Here is a 13,864-nt window from a genome sequence, read left to right on the forward strand (position 1 = left end):
CATAAATACAGGTGCTAACCAAGCCGGAAGATTGCGCTGTTGTATTTGACCTCGAATGACACCTGTACAACGTCCTAAACACATTGCTAATGTCCGTCGTGGTCAAAACATTGTTCTTTGTAGGTGTGAATGCGTTATGTCGGAGCTCTGTGCATTCGAATGTGGGCAAACGACTGGTGCTTGTAAAATGGGTGCTCCCGTAACCAAGGTAGCTGATGCGGTATTCTGTTTAACCTCGGTACTTTGCAAGGTCGCATTACTGCCAAGTATTGTGTCACCATTTTGGCTGATCAAGTCCACCTCACGGTACAATGCTTGTTCAGTGGTAGTGATGCTGCGTTCCAAGACGACAAGGACTGTTTTTGCGAGCACGACCATGAACTGACTCATCTCCCCTGGCCACGACAATCATCACATCTCAATATTATTCAGTCGTTGTGGTCTACTTTGGAGAGGAGTGTTCTCCATACTACCTACCTCCATCATTGTTACTTGAAGTTACCACTATTCTCAGGAAGAGTGGTATAAGAGTGCCCTGGAAACCGTGCAGAGCCTGTTTTTATCCATTCTGATACGACTGTTTTGAATGACAACGGTTTTTCCCACGCCGTATTAGGCATGGTAATGTGTTGTGTTCTTGGTGTTTTCCTGTTTTTCCCTACCCCCTGTAAAACATGTCTACAGTCTGCTCTACGTCAGAATATGCACTGGTGATAGTTGAAGAGGCAGTTATTACAGACACAAGCAGCACTATCTGAAATGAGCACATGTGTCATTCGCTTGCCCGTTTTGTGGTCGCTCCCGTTCTTGCTGCTCTCAAGGGCAAGTGATGTTATTTTTGTATCACCTATAATTCGAAGAAGATGTACTGATGTGCTGCTCCACTGATGGAGTTTTTCCAACTATTTAGCTGGTCACTAGACTAGTCCACGTGTTGTAAGTTGCTCTCGAGAGGTAGTCTTTTGTGTCATCAGTCATCCGATTAGTTTTACAAGTCTCACTATGAATTCCTCTACTGCACCCAACGTGGTCAATTATTTGTTGTATGTGTTCCAGTCTTCGTCTTCCCCTACAATTTTTACCATCTACGCCTCCCTCCAGAACTACTGAAGTTATTCCTTGATGTCTTAACACATGACCTACCACTCTGTCTTTTTTTCTTGTCCATGTTTCCTCGCCGATTCTGCAGAGAACCTGTTCATTCATTATCTTATCAGTCCATCTAAAAAGTCCATCTTCAAAAGGGAGCCACTTGCTCTGATAAGGAACTACTTAGTTAAGCCAACCAACCACCGACACATCTCGCCCAAGACTCGACTATGACTGACTCTCCCCGCTACTGCTGTTCTGCCCACGGCGCACTACTTTACTCAACAATGCTTTTCCTAATGCTCAAGGACTATGAATCCTTCCATGTGTCCAAGCTTTACAAATGTATCTAAGGAAGTTAAAGCATCTGAAACTGATGTGTTGCGAAAACGATTAATAAACTCGTGCTATGGAAGATTATGTGTCAATAAATCGATACACTACAAATACAGTCGACAAACTATTTTTATAAATAAAAATTGTCATGATATAAGTGGGAGACAAGGTATTCGTCTAAATTGTTCTATAACACAACTCAAATCGGGCTATAAAATGTTCCTAAATCATGCAAAGTATGTGGCTTTCTCCTTACACGAGCATTTCAACGTCTCTCCTACTGAAGAAATGTTCATTTTAGATCCAGCGTTTACTGGATCTTCTTTCCTTCTTGTTTTGTTTCATACTATCTCCACCGCAAAGTAAGCCACACATTTTTCTAGTCAACCCTAAGCGACGCTTGATGTGATGCGGGTAGCGACGCCACTAGACATAGGATGACTACAAACTAATGAGCTGGAGTTACGAACCACGCTGTACCCTGTCGTAGCCCGGTGGAAGGGTTCGGATTTGGCGGGTACCTGGAGAAGATGACCTATCATCATGCGTACTGTCAACAGTGAAGTACGAAGGAGGTGGTATTACGGTATGAGGGTGTTGTTCGTCGTTGGAGTATGGTCCCCCTATTGCACTTAAGAAAACAGTAAATGCAGAAGGATATGAACAATTTTACATACATTAGAGGAACAGTTCGGACATGATGATTGTATCATCATGACGCTGTAACCTGTCGTAAAGCAGCAATGAATTTCGAGAATAACATTCCTGAAATGACTGGCCATGAATCCCTACCTGAAGCCAGTGGTTCATTTGTGGGATGAGTTAGACCGTCTACTGAACTCGTTTCGTCTCTTAAGGAAGAGTAGGTTGCCATTTCTCCACAGCCATGCAGACACCTCATTGAAGGTATCCCCCAACACAGTTCACCTTAAAGAAAGGAAAATACGAGGGTTGTCCAGAAAGTAAGTTCCTACCGGTCACTAAATGGAAACCACAGTGAAAATCAGAAACATTTTATTTGCAAGAATTAGCTACACTTCAGATACTTTTCTACATAGCCGCCGCTCCGACATTTGTCGGAGCGTTATACCAAATTTCCAACACCATCGTCGTAGAAGGAAGCCGCCTGTGCTTTCCGATAATTCTCTACGCTGGTCTACAGCCCGTAGCCTGCGTCCAAGTGTTGTCCTCGTAATCAGCTTTTCATGTGAACAGAGACGATACTCAGGACGAGCCAATTAGGGCTGTGTTGTGGGTGATCGAACACTTCCCATCGAAAAGGCTGCAAGAGCGTCTTCACTGGCCCTGCAGAGTGCGGTTGAGAATTACCACGAAGAACGAAGTGCGTGGCAGTTGTGTTAGGTGGGCTGCATTCATTAAGGCGAAGCCTCTCAGCGGGCCCTCCTACTTGGCGGGAGACATCGTTGTTCTAGGCACCTTTACTCGCTCGCACTGCGCTCACAACTGAAATGAGCGTCTTCATACGATCGACGGTCATACTAGAGACACTACCCAATACATCTGTTAAAGCTTCATCGGGCTTTCACTCTTGTGTCTATTTCGCCACTGATTGGAACTTACTTTCTGGACAACCCTTGTATACCCCATACTAACATCCGCTAACAATGTCTGTATACTTTCGAACAGATAGTGTATCTTTTCCTCGTTTTCCTGATCTGTTCGTGACTGGAGCGTGGCAGGAATGACTGTCGGCAAATAACTCCTAATTTCTCTAATTTTCTCGTCAATATCATTTCACGAGTCGTATATGGGGCGAAACTAATTTACTACGTGACTCTTCTTGGAACGTAGTCTCTCGAGATTTATTCGGAACGTTTCCATGAGGACCGATGTAAATGTTTTTATGGTCCATGGTGAAGATTGATTGATAGAGACTGATGAAGGCTTATTCCCTCATCAGTTCTTGGTGTCCCTGAAATATTCTTATAATCGTTACCAATACAAGATGTAACTTTTGCATCTACGTGCAACATGATGTTCCAACATATCTGACGACAGCAATTTCCGAAACGCGTAATACTGGAATAATATTGTCAGCTTGCACCGAGTCAGTGACTTTTTCCTTAGCGACCTATTCAGCATTTTGCAGACTGTAAATATGTTGTTTTTCTAATATTACATTCTCCTTAAGCCAAAATGTAAGAAGAAAAATAAAGAGTGGTAATAAAATACCTATTTAATCTTATAACTGGAACATGAAATACAATATAAAAGATGCTGCAAAGAAATTAAATGTAAGTACATCTGCAATTAAAATTTTATACAACGCGTAATACTGTTCTGTTATGAAATCTTCGGCTCATTGTACAGTTTCCCCTCTTGTAAAAGGGGAGTCCACAGTGAAGGGTAGATGACATTGTATTGCGAACCCGTTTTGATTTAGCGACAGCTCTTTTTTTTTGTGCGCTTGTCTATGGCAGTTATTCAGGGGATGAGAAAGGCTGCAGAGAGAGCAGATCGTCCTACCATTCAGCAATACTCTCTGCCCTACTGCTCTGAAAATATAGGGATCGTTCCAAAGGATATCTTCGTACAATGTTGGAAAGAGTGATGGCATAAGTGATGATAGACTATTAGAGCGATCCTTAAATTTTTTTAACGAGAGCACTTAATAACTGTCAGATCATGAAGTTATGTCATAGTCGAATATCTACAATGATGTGCAAAACTTAAGGACGAAAGCAACTTTCGCGTGTTGTCACTGTAAAGTGACCTAGCTGGATGCAACTTGGGCCATATATAGATGAAACTGCTGTATTATAGTACAGTACAGTACAATAAAGAAGATAACTGAAAGAAATACGCAATGAGATCAACATAAACGAGACTTTTATTCACAGAAAATAATCACAGTCAAGTCTCCGCGATTTATGACGGTGCACTGGTATTACAGAAGGCGGAACGTGTTTCAGAATAGGGCGGGTGATCACCAAGGACAATGCCCGCTCTGCAACTTGTTCCCATGCTGGCTACACTTCGAGAGTGTGACGACTGAAATCTTCGTCCGACGATCCATACTTAGGAATTTCGCGATTTCCCTGAATGCCGCGATGATCTCTTTGAAAGGATAAGATCGATTCCTTCCCCATTAGTCTCCAATCCTAGCTTTTGCTCAGTCTCTAATGGCCTCATTTCAGACGGGCCGTTAAATCCTGATTTCCTTCCTTGCCCCCAATCCCCCTCCCCAGTTCCTCAGACCGGTTTCTTTACCGGATGGAATGCAGGAAGAAAAATACTGTCGTCACCCCTTTGTATAGCCTGATTGTATATGATTTTTCCACTGCTGTCACTATGCGAGATGGACCCTGACGGGAATGGAAAATTTTAAACCATGAACGCCAAAAGCTGCCAAACTGTTGCTACAGTATTTCCATTTCAGTGGGATACGGTTCTGACACTCCACTCCTTTTGACATTCGTCAGACATCAGCAAAAACGCCCTGTGAGTGCGTTAGCGTCTACAGAATAAATTACTGGACTTAGGAGTAGACCCTTATTCTATGACAGAGCACAACGGTATTTAGCTGTACACAATTTGTTTAATTTCAGAATTATTGTCAAAGAAGTATACCAATTTACATAGGTTGCGACCTGACACATACAGGACGGTTGTTAATATAACATATTACGTCGTTTTTAGTAGAAATAACCCTGAACACAACAATATCAAATTCAGACAGAAGGTTCTCTACGAAATTATTTTTACTACTACATCGTAAAGGTGGCCAATATTACGACAAATCATCCGATTCCGGTTCTAAGTTCGGTACTATTTAGGAGGACAATCAAGTTCTTGTGAGAAGATGAGCAAAAGATTACTGAAGGTTACTCAAGTTCACAGTGGACGCAAGCTGGTGAACCATCAAGTTTACGTCTCTGCCAGCGGCAATTACCTTTTAGTTGCGATGTGCTGTCGGCTGCATGGCTGCTCTCGCCCTCTGAAAATCCTATAAAAAAAACTAATCAAAATCTTTACTGACTTTTTCAGTTGAAACTGTCCTATTTTTCTCGTTAGGCGAGAAAACATGCACTCATTCCTAATCTGAAAAATATGGCGATATACAAGTGCATAGATGTCCTCTCAAGAACAGTTAACTCGTACATGGCTGTTTCGTTTCTCTGCTATCGGGACTCAACGACTCTTCAGCTAATTTGTAGCTGAATGTCAGCCCCACCTGTGTCCTTCCATGCATCACACCACAGCTTTTTCAGACCAACGGGAGCATTCCTTTCATTTCGTGGAAACTACCTCTGCCAATCGCAAAGGGCCTACCTTTAAACTTCGAAATATCGCCCCTTTCTACTGTTGTTGGGTTTATTTCAGCCAGTCGGACATTTTGTACCCACTCCTGACGCCCAAAGTTACACACATTCAACATGAGCATACCACGAGCATTTCACGTGATCAACCGCATCGCTGGTCTGATTGTATCCATCTGGAAATTCCCAACTCAGTTTTCTAAAGAATTTCTCCATCGCAAGCAGCGCTGTCCTACTACCTGCTTTCCTCGATGTTTCGCTCGGCATGTTCGTTGTCCCTCTTGCCGTGGGTAAACAACCCCTTTTGAGAAGCATTTCGTTGTACTCGGGCTGTGACAGCACAACTCATGTCGGCCCCCAAACTAAAACGTTTTCTCCAGAAGCTTTTTTTACCTTTGGCTCATTGAAGTGCAGAATTTGTGTTCGGTGTGTTAATACCATCGAATTGAGCGTCATTCCTTTGTATTACATACTGTGCATTTTGACACACATATCCGCTCATTATCACTAAAGTATGTCAGGTGACATTCATCTACTTGTTACGACTTATAAAATCTCTCATGTAAGGTGCGAAATAGATATTTATTCAAGCTGCCACCTTACATGGTTATTAAACTTTCATCCTTGCACGAACTTATCTGCAGTATTTCCACTAAAGAAAATATCCATTACTACAAATTAAGAGTAGTTTGAGTGTGTGGACCTTCTCAGATAAAAACAGCGAAACACAGCGTGGCCAGAGGATGTGCACGTGCATCTTACCGCTATCTTTGAGTCTCTGAGACAGATCGAATCATCGGCATGAATGGCATGGGAGCATTGTACTGATACATTGCGCAGACAGTTGGCAGTTGTGCAATAACTGCTTAAGGAGAGGTGACAACATGGCCTCAGGACAACAGTGTGATGAGAAGAAGGTCCACACCACAAGAAGATCAGAAGACTGTTCGACTGGCTGTGACGAGTAGAGGGATGACAACAGGAGGAATCTGGACAGAAGTTACAGGCAAGGGTGCCACCATGGACTGGCAGGAACAGAGTACCGAAACTGGATTGAGATCTAGACTTGTTAGCTTCGTTTCCCACTGACACTATACCCAGACAGCAGAGACATACATGGTGGTGAACCAGAGTCAACTGAGACACTGGGTCTAATTTTGTTACGTCCATGCCCGAGCCTCGCTTCTGTTTGTGGTGGTCAGATTGAAGGTAATCTGTTTCCTGAAGTCAACCCAGGTGAAGGGCCACTTCTATGCAGGGTTTGGGTGCGACAGTGAGTCGTGAGGAAGAGGAAGGGCGATGGAAGCTCAGATATACGACACCAAAAGTCAAATATTTCGCTGGAAGTCATGCGATGACACTAATTGCGTCGTAGTGATTCGGCCACGCCCCCATTCAGCACATTATGAGTACGGTGCCTAGTGCAACTGTGATGGCTAGCTGATGGCCAGTAGGCCATGATGTCTACACCAAGGAATCTCCCTGACGCCAAGTGCTCCCCCCGCTGCGTGCGCCTCAGTTACACGCGACCATCTGCGTGGAAGGCTGCCGGAAAACTTTCAGGGGAAGGCAGCGTCCGGTACTGGATCTCGCTCCTGTGAGTAATGCCCAAAAAATAGTGGCAGCAACACACTGCAGACGCCCTCATGAGATATAACAGGAAGCAGTCGTTGAGAGTCATGCACCTGCAATACCTCCAGTTACGATGTGGGACCTATTGGATCTGCCAACAGGACTGAACTGCTATGTGCTCAGCTGAGGCTCTAATCTCATCTGTTTGTGACATCCCCTCCATGAGCGGGGTAGGGGGGGTATCAAGTGCTGTATTCCAGCAGGATAATGCAAGACCCCACACTGCAGTTCACACCAGTCCTTCTTAGTGGAACACTTTCTGTTACTGTATTTTCTGTATTTTCGAAAATTAATATATGTCTTAGCTTGTATGGGAATGTGGGCTCCCGGAATTGTGAGGAAAACCCTCCATTTTTGCATTATACCTTTCTTTTAGAGGCTGCCACCGAAATATATTGAACACTCTCGTGCTAACCAACGAACACCTGAGAAAGCAGGCAGTTCTTCTAGTTATGTACACTTAATTCTGCTTACAACTTCAGTTTATTAACAAATCTCATTAAGTATCTCGATCTTGAGATCGCATTGAAAAGCAGACTGAGCTGAAGACAAACGATGATCGAACCAAACATAGGCTGCAATATAAAATTGCTGTTGAAAAACTGACTCCTATGGCGGACTCCACCGCCGGATTATGAACAAGTTTTCAGCAACAAATACGAAAATACAATTGTTACAACATGTGTAAAATTAATTTACAATTAAAATTTTTGCTTTTAGGTAGATTCATATAGAGGAACATGTTCTGCGGATGCTATATATTGAATCGTTGGTAAATGCGGTTTTTAAACATGAACTTCTTATGGCATATGGCATTAGCTACTAATGTCAGAGAATATTAGTTTGTTTTTAATTAAGAAGTATCATTCCTTACCAAAATTTATTCTTAAATTTGGTTCACGTTCCAAAATTAAACATTTTATGTTTTAGGAGTAAATAGTTAGGGAATTCGACTGCAGGAACTGATGCCAAAGCGATTTTTGACAATTTGCATAAAGCAGATTTACTTAAAATAATTATAATTTGAAAATCAGAAACAAGAATACCTGAGCGTAATGATAATAACAAACTTATATCCAAATGGAAACAGGAAAATTGGTATTGTCAGTCATATATAGAATATGAATTCTATATGCGACACGTGTATTGGAATGTGCGTCGTTCCCAGCATCGGTAACTTCAGTATACTGTTTCCTGGCCTGCTACATTACAGATAGTCTTGAGATTTTCCCAAATGATTCGCCTGCTTCCCCCTTACCGCTGATAGTATTGTGAAAGCAACGAATTAGAAACGCGATAGAAATGAAGAATGTATAGAAAAGTCTTTAAACACAATATTGTTAATAAAAGTGTTAATGTAAACGAGTAAGAAATATTTAATTTATGTTATTCAAATCAGTGCTATTACAGCTAAGCAATTCTGTGACACCATGAGACTCAGAACGGAGTTTCGTCGAGTGACAAATGAGGTTCTATTTTGAAGCCAGGAAGGTGCCACGTGACACATGCATCTCTATAAAAACCAAGTACTGATGTGCCAAGAATTTTTAATTTGGGCGGCAGTGGAGGTGAGCAATTTCGGCAGTGGGCACTGGGCTTCATCCAAGCTGCATGTCTTTCTTGAGTTATGATTCTTTCGAGTTGTTTCCGCCTCCATATAAGAATCGTCAATAATTTTGTAACTACTACAGCCTCCCTTTAGTGATCAATCCGAGAACTTGTTGGCAGCAGTCACGTTGGCAACAAATGTCCAGTCCTCACGCTTTTCTACCTTCATTTGTATTATTTTGTTGGACCTACAGTCGACATTTTTTACTGTTTAAATTGTGTTCAATATTATGGAGTCACAAACCACAGTCTTAATAGACCGGACCGAGACCCTGATACTGTCGAACTTTGACAGGGCCTGGTACACTTTTCTCCTCCTTACACGGTCTTTCCACAACGAACATAATTATATACCCGCTGCATAACATCTCCCTACACACAGATTGTAGATGGCTTCACTCTTACCTACTATGTGTGGTTGCACTGAAATGCTATTATTTTCTATATCCAAACATCTATTACACCTCAGTCTGTTTTATGTACATTCTGAGACAAAAAATAAGAAAAAAGCCACGCACCACGAAGAAATTTTCCGAATGGAATAGAAATCGCTGGATATGATGTACATGTACAGACAAAAAATTGATTAGAATAACTCGATTTATTCAAGAGAAAGAGCTTAATAAATTGAGCAAGTCAATAACGCGTTGGTCCATCTCTGGCCCTTATTCGATTTGGCATTGACTGATAGACTTGTTGGAAGTCACCATGAGGGATATCGTGCCAAATTCAGTCCAATTGACAAGTTAGATCGTCAGAATCGCTACCAGTTGGAGGACCCTGCCCATAATGCTCCAAACGTTCTCAAATGGCCACCTTGCTGGCTGAGGTAGGGTATAGCAAGCATGAAGACAACTAGTAGAAACTATCGCGTGTGCGGGCGGGCATTTTCATGCTGAAATGTAATCCCAGTATGGCGTGCCACGAAGGGAAACAAAAAGGGATGCAGGATATCATCGTCTTACCATCGTGCTGTAAGGGGGCCCGTGTGCTGTAAGGTTGCCGCTGGTGACAACCAAACTGTTCATACTACGAAGACAAATAAAACCCCAGACCGTCACTCTTGGCCGTCGGGCCGTAAGGCGGGCGACAGTCAGTTTCGTTTCCCATCGCTCTCTGGGACGTCTCCAGACATGTCTTCGTTGGTCATCAGGGTTCAGTTCGAAGCGGGTCCCGTCACCGAAACAATTCTACTGCAGTCAGTGAGATTCCAGGCCGCAGGTGCGTCTGGAGACCAGAGGCGGACCAGTGCGATATTCACTTTTTCAATTAGTGAAGCAGTGTCTCTTCAATAAATAATTTTCTGCTTTTTGTAATCATTTGTTTATCTATACATGTCTCTACCTCTACCGATTTTCAACCCATTCGGATAATTCATTCATCGTGCGTCGCTTTTTTTTTCTTTTTTCAATTTCTTTCTAAAGTGTATGCTGCATGCCGTCTTTATGGTGATGTAATCTAAACAGCCGGCAGTGGATAAAGAGTTACTATGAACAGTTTCACCGCTTGCATACTACTGTAGATGTGTTCGAAACATCCGATTACGATTATAGTCCCACGTTTCAGATCTACCATCACGGAAATTATCTCACATTCTTACTCATTATTCATTTTGCATACATTTCGAGCCCAATAACAGTTGCGGACGCTGAGCTCTTGGCTCACACATTTGCTAAGTCTCTGAATTGTCCGTTAATGGTAGACAATTCCCCATCGCAAATGCTTTTGTCAAAATTTTATTTTTTACCAGAGGTTGAAAATACCGCTACAGTTGTGAAGTTGTTTTATTTTCACACGACGGGTTTCGGGCTCTTATACACCCATCTTCAGGTGTCGTAACTTGGTGCTGTGACCCCCGAGCGCCACGGTGGACGTGTACGAGGCGCGGTGTGCTACCAACGACCGCAGAACGTGGGGTTTATAGGTCCTTCTGTCAACAGTTATTTTGCACTGGTGTGCAAGTTTGTGCGCCATGGAAGACACTGAAGTCAAATTCGATGGGATGCGTGTTCAAATTCCTACCCAATAATCCTGATCTTCACTCTTTGTCGTTTCCATTAAACGCTTAAGGTGAATGGATGGACTGTCCTTACTTAGGTACTATCTGTCACTAGTCGGCGCAGCAGTAGTCGAAAAATCCAGGATGATAATGGTTAGAAATTAAAAAAATGCAAGATGGTATTGGTGGGATATTAAACAGAGACGAGATGGCGGTGGTGCAGAATTTAAAATGCAAGATGGTGGTTGGGGATCCATTAAAAGCCTTTCGATGCGAAGAGCCACGAAAACTAAGGCCACTAATAACAGTAAATCATGTTCCTACATCACTAAATGATGAAGAATTTATTTGCGATCTTTATGAAATAAACCTCAGTGAGCATTTCACAAGAGCAGAATTTCAGGAAAAAGTCAAAACAAGATTCAAGACAGGATCTAGAGGCAAAAGAACTGTCAACAATATACTTGAGGTTACACCGAGGGTCAGATTTCTGCTTTCACAAGGCGATAGTGTACGTACAATATGAGTCGTTACGTATCACACACTTTGTGTCAGTCCAAAAATATTTTAAATGTTGGCGATTTGGTCACCCGACCAAATGTTGTGATGAAGACGCAGATGTGCTAAACCAAGCCACAAAAAACCGGAATGTAGCGAGGAAAAAGTTGTGGGCAGCATCTCTCGCAAAACCAAAAACGGTATTTGCCATAAGGCCGGGGTCCAGAGTGTCCGACCTATAAAGAACTGTATACTCATAAAAGGCAGACAGAACGTACTGAATAAGACCTATCCAGTAATGTTTGCTTAGCAGTACATCAACGATAGGCAACTACATTCATCCCCTACAAATACCAACAGTAACTATCTACAGTACAAATCGCAAATACAAATCCCCATCCACGCAAACAAGAGCCTGGTGGCGAAGAATGGCGCGGAGGAAACAGCTAGGGCTACTAGAAAATGACACGGAATCACCACATCTTCTTACGTGGGAATTTATTAAGAGTAAATATTTATCTATTGCCGATTTCATAGATGATGCATGAATGCCAGGTGTCAAGGACTATATCATAACAAGATGCCTAGAATATGAAATTTTTCAATGACAGCGTTCCAAACAGCTGATTTTATGAGGTTAGAAGAACTAGAAAAGTAAGTAATCAGAAACGAGCAAGAAATAGAAAACACACAAATCACCACAGAGAAACCTGATCACAACGATAGTTGTACAAGTATCAATAAATACACTATAAACGGTACAGTACTCAAAGAACTCAGAACAGCATAAACAAAATCGATGAATTGAAGATAAGAAAGCCAATGGTGACGAAATAACGACTACAACTAAACAAGAATGCAACACAACAAAACGTGAAAATTATATGAAACCTATACGCTTCACGTATGAAGGAAAAACACATAGCATTGTTGACAGAGAAATAAAACAAAATCGGCAGTGGAAGGTACGGACGAAAAAGACAACGAACATCTGAATGATCAAGAACAAGGGCTTGAAGACACAAATACTATCATACAAAACGAAAGATGGACAATACAGGAGAAAATTCACAACACGTCTCATCAGAGCAAATCACAATACAGAATAGGACACCACAAGACAAAAAACACGCGGAACTGTAAGAACCGGACAAAAATGTAACGGACAACCCAAAGGAACAAACAGCAGATTACAGTAAAATAGATAACAACGTGCAACTAAGTAGACTAGAGCAGATATATATTCGAAGCAGCATTAGACTAATAATAAGATTAAATCATGAAGATGGAGACAATACATGTTACCTGGCGACAGAGCAAACTGACCGAATGATCCTATGATCTGAAAATATACCGTCAGACAGCAAAGAACTCTTACAGGCATAGGGACCGGTATGTGCTAGGAGGAATGAAGCAATTAACTTCGACAAGGTATACAAAGATCTTGTAAGGGCACATGAACGAGTATACTTTGACCACATGCAGACCGGTCCTAGATGTTTTCTATTAACTAGACTGCCATAGTGGTTTTCTTGCAGTTAAATTGTATGAGAAGTACCATTCTAGTTAAAGAGCTTCTGATGCTTGTGGAACAAATAAATGCTGATGTAGAGTGCCTTGAAGAGTCATACTTACGTAATGGCGGAATACCAGACCTTCCAAAAGACTGTATGATGATAAACGAAAGACCGGACGGAAAGGCAATAATCATAGTATATAAAATAAAAATCACAGCTACACTAATGACACAATTATGTTTGGAAGATATTGCAACAGCTAAGATAGCACTAGCGAACTATAAATGGATTATCTCCTCAATACATGCACAATACTTATTTGACGTAGAGCCCTTCGCAGACGGAATAAGATATAGCACAATTTGCCACTGGAAAACGACTAATGATTCTAGCAGACATCAGTGCACGCTCAGCTCTTTGTCAAGCAGTTAGAACAGACGAAAAAGGACATATAATTGTGTACGTAATAAATGTCCTATTTGTTCTAAATAAACGTGGTCAACCCCCGACCTACTGCATTAACATGGTACATAAAAGTAACATAGACATCTCACTTGTAAATACTAAGTCAATTGCACATATTACAGACTGCAAGGTTTTGGACAATGTAACACAAAGTGATCACAAATCAACACTAATGCACACGGGAACTAGTAACACAAACATACACAACACACTACAGGAACGCCTAATCTTAAACAAAGCTGACTGGAATAAACTTAAAGAGATAATTGAGAACTCACCTCTACATATAATTCAAGGCAGTATCAATTACCGAGCAGAAAGTACAGCAAATATTCTAGCTCAAGCACAAAAGCAAGGAATTCTAACAACACAAACCACACAAAAACAAGTAGTGCCATGGTCGACTACATTAATGAGACTGAGAAAAGAAACGTGAGACA

General features: G+C 41.8%; 1 protein-coding gene across 1 annotated transcript in view; it reads left to right on the forward strand.

Annotated features, from left to right (window-relative positions):
• LOC124544715 (L-dopachrome tautomerase yellow-f2-like) overlaps window positions 1-13,864 on the forward strand; it is a 127,322-nt gene that overhangs the window by 14,827 nt on the left and 98,631 nt on the right. The gene's annotated exons all lie outside the window — the stretch shown is intronic.

This window comes from Schistocerca americana, chromosome 8, assembly GCF_021461395.2.
Source record: "Schistocerca americana isolate TAMUIC-IGC-003095 chromosome 8, iqSchAmer2.1, whole genome shotgun sequence".
In the NCBI taxonomy this organism is placed as follows: domain Eukaryota; kingdom Metazoa; phylum Arthropoda; class Insecta; order Orthoptera; family Acrididae; genus Schistocerca; species Schistocerca americana.